Source organism: Schistocerca piceifrons, chromosome X (genome assembly GCF_021461385.2).
Source record: "Schistocerca piceifrons isolate TAMUIC-IGC-003096 chromosome X, iqSchPice1.1, whole genome shotgun sequence".
In the NCBI taxonomy this organism is placed as follows: domain Eukaryota; kingdom Metazoa; phylum Arthropoda; class Insecta; order Orthoptera; family Acrididae; genus Schistocerca; species Schistocerca piceifrons.
Genome location: NC_060149.1, coordinates 967,718,076 through 967,725,845, shown reverse-complemented (window position 1 = coordinate 967,725,845; position 7,770 = coordinate 967,718,076). Strand labels below are relative to the sequence as shown.

General features: G+C 39.2%; 1 long non-coding RNA gene across 1 annotated transcript; it reads left to right on the top strand.

Annotated features, from left to right (window-relative positions):
• Nucleotides 1-349: 349 nt before the first annotated feature.
• Nucleotides 350-7,344, top strand: LOC124723197. The gene is made up of 3 exons (XR_007006534.1): nt 350-410; nt 5,000-5,155; nt 7,285-7,344. It is a non-coding gene; the product is annotated as an uncharacterized LOC124723197 (long non-coding RNA).
• Nucleotides 7,345-7,770: the final 426 nt, after the last annotated feature.

Here is a 7,770-nt window from a genome sequence, read left to right as displayed (position 1 = left end):
CACTCAGAATACAAATGAAAGTTTCAACCATTCCATACGGGAAAGATTACTCAAGAATGTTTTTGTAGGACTAAATACATTAAAAGTTGGTGTACTAGATGGTGTGCTATGTTTCAATGACGGAGTGATAGGAAGGTAGGAAGTCCTGAGAAATTTAGGCATAAAATGTGGCTCTAATATGAAAGATCAATTTCTTCTGCGTGACAGACAACGGGTGCATGAAGCTGAAAGATTCGCTCTTCAAGTTACCAAAGAAGCAAGAAGTGCTAAAAGGAATGCCAAGAGGAAGCTTGAAGATAAAAAAAGGCTGCAGGATGTAGACTATGCTTCAGGAATGTTCTGAGGCACAGTTTAATTGGACTCATATGTTCATTCGCAATTTCCCGCTAGTTGTTTTCTTCAGAATTCAGGTACAAATATTTCCTAAAGTTTATAAAGCATTGCTCTAATTTTTTCTGTAACTTTTGGTAGTCCATACTTATGTAGTAGACCTAAGCTTTATTGCAGAATCAGCTAAATCATAGAAAAAATAACATTTTTATTTGGAAAAAATTATAAATATTAAAATGTAAGATGTGATACTTTTTTATCCTTGTAATATACGTAATAGGTGGAATTAAATAGGTCTAGTATCTCAGCCATGTCATGAATGTCTGGTAAAAATTTGGTCTCCTTCAAATGTATAACATTGGATTAAATGGTACCTCAGTTTGAGGAAGAATTTCCTTGTTACTTTTTTTAAATAACTCTCAGCAGGTTCAAAAATATTCAAAATACTTCTAATTTGTTTAAAAAGTGTGCTCTATTACCTGATATCAACAAAAAATCTTGAAACATATACATTATAAACAGTGCCTGAAAGAAATATAATATTGAGCTGGAAAAATGCCCTGTATCCTTAAGTGTGAACTGCCAGATAGCCGTGTAGATTTACACGAGAAATATCGTCTGGTTTGCACTGATGATGTAATGATGTGAGGGGGCTGAATGCAAATTTTTTTTTTTTTTTTTTTTACGCCTGCTTTGGTGACGGAAGCAATGCATTCAACTTCCAGAAAGAAATTATCTCACAAAACAGGCCTTTGACTAAACTTCATAAAGTGCCGTACTGTGCTGGTTTATGGTATAGAGCAGATGTTACCAACAAGTATTCCATTGGTTCTCCATCATTTGAAAAAACGTCGTTTTCACTAAAACACAGTTACATTTACAACTCCATTTTTCCTGTACAGTGTTCTATAATACATACAATTGTGACTTTAAATGACAGCTTTGAATTATCAAGGGCATCAGTTTTTTTTTTCCAAATTTAATGTGCCATTATCAACAGAATGATTGCATGCAGATCATTATATTGGCGTGTGAGGTTTTGGGATTGACATTTATTTTTTTTTATCACGTATCTTGAGACTTTGAGCCAAAGCTCGTGGGATGAGGTGGTACCTAGTTTACAGAAAGCTGAATATAAAATTTATAAACAAGAAATTACAGAATTAATAAAATATGAAATTAAGAGAAATTAGGATAAATTACATGTTGCATAGAGAAGTTCTCATGTATTGTGAGGGTCTCTTGTGCAGAATTGTAGCATACCACAAGGTAACCTTTGTGTGTGGATTTGAATACTTACGTGTATCACTCTTTTTTTCTGCCCTGCTGGGAAATTTGGAAAAAAAAAAACCTGGAGAAATCTTGTTTTTTGTCTCAGTAGATGAAACAGTTTGTTTACTGGGATTTCCTGCATCGTCGCTGGCTGGATGCAGCTTAATACATGCACCGCTTCCCTACTCCCTCATTCTTACTGCTTCTCCACTTCCTACCACTCCCCTCAGCTTGCAGTCAGTGTTGCCACCACTTCTTGCCACTAGCCTAGTAGCTGCCGATGGGAGGCGTGAGGGGTGGTTTGTTTTGATATGATTCTTGGAGATTGTTGACCCAGTGGCTGGAGACAACGGTCATATGTGCACGAGTTGTGTCTGAGTGATTGTGTGAATGTGTGTGTGTGTGTGTGTGTGTGTGTGTGTGTGTGTGTGTGTGTGTGTGTGTTATTTTCTAAGAAAGGCTATGGCCGAAAATTTAGTTGTGAGAGTGTGATTGTCTTTTCTACGTGTCTGTCCATGGTTCAGCGATCATCTTTACGGTGAGTTGCTACCTATCTTCATTAGCATTAATTCTCAGAGTATTTGCACAAATTGATGGATTTATCACCACCATCTCATTTCGTCAACATAATGTCAGTGACTTGTGTAAAGCTGACCACATGAATGGACTTCCATGATGGGCCAAAACCACAGGCCATTTCTGTGGGTCTCTCTAACGGATTGGGGCTGCCGATTTGAAGCCAATCGTTTCCCAATAATGTGCAAGCCCTGCCCATCGGATCTAGTCTCGCCGATCTGCTCCCAGGCCGGCTCTGTTTGTGTGTGGTATAATGCAGTGGGTTTTCGTGATTTATCCGAGGACTCAGGACTGTGGTGCTCCTCGGCAGGCCAGAGGCCACGGGCGATGGAGTTCAGGAATTGTGACTTTCTCACTGCAAGTACATTATGCGGTACATTGTTTTATAAACATTTTATTTATTCTAGTACATTTTGGGGCTTAGAAAATAATTTATACAGGATGTACATATCTTTTTTTTTTTGCGAACATTCAGTACGCGAAACATGAGTGACTCGGCAGACATCAATACAGTAATCGAATTCGTGTCATACCTGTCCCAGCATGGCATCGTCAATTGTGATATTTGTTTCTCGTATTCTCTCCCGGAGCTCCGCTACATCACGTGGTAGAGACCATACATACACCGGATCTTTAATGTGTCCCCACAGAAAAAAAGTCACACGGAGTGAGATCTGGTGATCAGGGAGGCCATTTCATGAAACAGCTGTTCCCTTCTGTAGCATGGCCAGTTCATCGATGCGGCAGCTCCGTATTCAGGTACCCACAAACTTCACGATGAAAATGGGGTGGAGCCCCATCCTGCTAAAAGATGAACGGAGAGCCCAATTGCATCTGAGGCATCAGCCATTGCTGCAACATATCCGAGTAGGAATATCCAGTGACAATGCTCTTGGCGAAGAAGAATGGCCCGTACAGTTTTCGACACGACAAAGCACAAAAAAACATTTACATTTAGCGAATCACACCCAAATTCAATGCATTCGTGTGGATGCTTTGTACCCCAGATTCGACAATTATGCCTGTACACTTTCCCATTAGTGTCAAAAGTGGCTTCATTGCTAAAACTTAAGCGATCAAAATTCCATCCCCGTCCTTATTCAATTGTTGCAACTGTGAACAAAACTCAAAACACTTGTCTTTGTCGTCGTTATTGACCTTCTACCCTAGCTCCAATTTGAATGGTTTCATAGACAACTTCTGTCGCATGACTTGCCACAGTCAGTGGAGCCATTTCGAGTTCATGGGATGCACGACGCACCAATTTCTTTGGACTCCTTATGAATGTCTCTCGTATGCAATACAAATTCACTTCACTCACACTGGGATGTCTGGTTCTCTGTGCTGGGCACAAGCAACCCGTCATAATAAATTTGTTGTGCCTTCCTTGTTGGTGGTTTCTTACCGTACTTTGTTCTAAACATCCATTGAACAGCTGTAGCACACACTTTTTTTGTCGAACTCCAACACACAGAAAGTTCGCTCCGCACCTGAACTTGCCATATTTATGACTGGTGCTATCGGCAAATCACCAAAGTATGCTGTGGTGGTATACATGAAAAAGAACTTTCAGGGTTTCTCTTCAAAATGACGTGTGTGATATCTGTGCTATGTTTGGTTCTTGTGCAATAAATAATTGAAAGTGTTCCCAGATGTAATGTACACCCTGTATATTAGAAAGTATGAGCGATAGGAAGAACAACTTGTGGCAGTCACAGGCGGTTTGTATGCTATGTACCTGTATATTTTGGCCTGCCTTATATACTTCTTTCAATAGGCCTACATTTTTCTGAGGTTATTTCTGAAATCAGTGTAGGTATTTTAAATCTGTCTTGTGACTCCAAGGAAATGCGTGTTTGTGTCACCAAATATGTTTAGTTTTATTGAAATAAAATAACATCAGTGGTCTTAATGGAATATTATATACCATTGTCTTTCTTTCTCCATCTAAAAACTGTTCATTACAAAAGATGCTGAAATTAGTACTTAAGATTTTTGCTCATGAGGGGAAGAAATACAGAAGTCCTTACAATTTTTTTTTTTTTTTTGAACTTGTCTTTACTTGCCCTTGAGACCTTGAAATTTGTCAGGGAAAAATGCTAAAACTTGCTGGAAATCGGGGAACGTCACTTGGGGAAACTTGCGGCAACCCTGAATGTTCACAAGCTGACACTGCAGAGCTTGCTGACTGCATTTTTCAGGGATGAGAATATTCTTGCCAAGTGCACAGAATTGCCCCAAACTATAACACCATATGAGATAACAGAGCAAAAGTAAACAAGCTTTTGTGTTTGTGTCCAAGACATAGTGTATAGTGAAGACAGAAGTGTTCATTTTCTGCTTAAGGTGTTGAACATGATACTTCTGAGAGAGCTTTTCATCTATCTTCAGTCTTAAGAATTTAAAATGTCTGTTCGACCAGCTCAGGACAAGACTATTTCTATTTTACAAGAGTTCAGTTGTTGGCAGTGAAGTATTAATCCGTTCTCCAAAAGCCATGTGCTGATGTTGCCAACTACCTTGTCAGCTAGATGATTTACGTTATGTTCAGTGTTTTCCGAGAGAACACATGTCCGAATATACAAAAGCTTTCATTTGCATTTGCAGTAGGTATGGGGGGAAAAAAAAAAAAAAAAAAGAAACAGAAGCTCCTGTGTGTGTTTCCTATAGATAGTGGATATAACAACAGCTCCTTTAAGTTATGTTTTCAGATTATTTTTGATGCCACAATTTCCACTCACGTTGCTACTTTTGTGTTTTCTTCTTGCTGAGTACTCTTGATACATTTTGTTCAAAGTTTGACTATGGTTCCTGTTACTAGGTGCGAGGATACAAGTGAGTTGGCTTCCATTCGGACGTCTACGATGAGACGATGGACAGGGTGAAAGGCCTCGGCGTTGATACAGAGTGCACTGGTGGTGGCAGAATACAGCATGACCCCAGTGCCGAGGTCATCAAAGTGTACAGCTACTCACAGGTAGTACCAAAAGCAGTGAGTTGTAGAAATGACAGTATGTGTCATCTTGAGCTGTTATTCAACTTAATTTTTTACTGTGTGACTGGTTTCAGTTGAAGACCATAATGGTTTCAGTTGAAGACCATTTTCAGGCACCTGTTGTATATACATCGCGGATACGGGAAAATTTGGGATGAAAAGAATGTTTGAAAATTATAGTAACAATACAAGCAACACTTACAGAATTTGATTACCAGCAAAAACTTTATATATCAAAAGAATACAATGTCAGAAATATAAATTAAATATCCACAAGCATTGTATGTATTGTTACTACAATTTTGAAATATCCTGAATGAGATTTTCACTCTGCAGCGGGGTGTGCGCTGATATGAAACTTCCTGGCAGATTAAAACTGTGTGCCCGACCGAGACTCGAACTCGGGACCTTTGCCTTTCGCGGGCAAGTGCTCTACCAACTGAGCTACCGAAGCACGACTCACGACCGGTACTCACAGCTTTACTTCTGCCAGTACCTCGTCTCCTACCTTCCAAACTTTACAGGAGAGCTTCTGTAAAGTTTGGAAGGTAGGAGACGAGGTACTGGCAGAAGTAAAGCTGTGAGTACCGGTCGTGAGTCGTGCTTCGGTAGCTCAGTTGGTAGAGCACTTGCCCGCGAAAGGCAAAGGTCCCGAGTTCGAGTCTCGGTCGGGCACACAGTTTTAATCTGCCAGGAAGTTTTGAAATATCCTTTTTGCCTGAATTTTTCCTGTTTCTATGCTGTGGGAACAACAGGTGCTCGAAAATGGTCTTTGACCAAAACTGGTTGCATCGTAAAAAAAAATTATCAACAGCTTAAAGTGTTACATGATGTCATTTCTACAATTCGTATAAGCTGCAGACCACAGTTAACAAAAGGTATTTTAAGAACAGTGAAGTTTCTGTTCATACGTTGTGTGCCCTATAATTCAAGTATTTTTAAAGCTTTTAAGAATGTTATACGCCAAGCTCCTCCATGGGAAAGCAGTTTCTGCTTTGGTTACATGGCACAAATTATAGAATACCTTGTTAGATGGTCAGAAGTAAATGTCACCAGATGTTAATACCTGTAAATCATCATCATGCTTCTTACAACCGTGTACAATAATTTGGGCGTGGTGTTGTGGACAAGTGTTATGGTTGAAATGGCTACTGTTGTTCTGGGTAGCAGCCATGATTATGAAACTTCCTGACAAATTAAAACTATGTGCCGGGCCAGGCCTACATCCTGAAACCTTGCCTTCCGTGGACAAGGCTGATACCAACTGTGCTGTTCAATCTGATTCAGGATTTTTTCTTACACCTTTCAGATTACTTTTGAGGCCACAATCCTTGCTTCCACTTGTATATTTAGCGAGAGAGAGTTGTATATGTAGCGAGAGAGAGAGAGAGAGAGAGAGAGAGAGAGAGAGAGAGAGAGGATCTTCTGTCCCATAATTTTATGACATTATTATTATTATTATTATTATTATTATTATTATTATTATTACCAGCTTCTGTATCTTTTGATTGAGTATAGTTACGGCAGCACATGAATTGTGGTGAGCCTGGTGTTTTTACAAGACTTTTTCCAGTTGCCAGGACAGTTGTCATAATTACTCAAATCAACAATTCCTTGCACTTGGAGCAGACCAAATGATTCCTCTGTACCCCTCGCACCTATTTTATACTTTTCAGACTGTGTTTCACACATTTTGTGACCTACCTGTTTCATTTAACACAGTTAATACAGTTGCAGATTGTGGGTACGTGTTTAATTTTTTTGCACGGTTACTGCTGCTTGTGTTTCAGTGTTGTGTACAATGCCAGACCCATCAATAGAAAAATTAATTCTGATGCTGCATCTTGCACATCTGTTCTGATGGTCTTTACACACTCCCTTTTTCTGCTGCTTTTGTGTTGTGATGTGTGGTGTAGAAAATTTCAGATTGCTTTACGGTTTCATGTGCTCTGTATTAGATGCAGTTTTAGTGTACGTACAAGCACATTGTTTACTTATGATGTAGTTGTAGTTAAGAGTTCTCGTTTTAGTGTTTAATTATTATTGTGATATGTAGCACACTGTTTAATTGTACTTTAGTTTTAAAATACCCAAGGACTGCTTCATTTCAGGGGTTTGGGAAGGCAGACCACAGCAAGACTGTAGAAATTCTGAAGACTGCATATCCTGTTTACAACATTACTTGGAGTGATGAAGGATACTGATCTGCTCAGGTAATTAAATTTACATATGTGTGATACATTCAAAATGTCTCTGACATTACGACAACCTTCATAATGAATGAAGGTGATATTTTTTCCATTTAAGCTGTTGTATTTTAATAAGACCTCTCCTTAATTATACAGGGTGTTTCAAAAAGAATACCACAACTTTAGGAATTTAAAACTCTGCAACGACAAAAGGCAGAGCTAAGCACTATCTGTCGGCGAATTAAGGGAGCTATAAAGTTTCATTTAATTGTACATTTGTTCGCTTGAGGCGCTGTTGACTAGGCGTCAGCGTCAGTTGATGCTAAGATGGCGACCGCTCAACAGAAAGCTTTTTGTGTTATTGAGTATGGCAGAAGTGAATCGACGACAGTTGTTCAGCGTGCATTT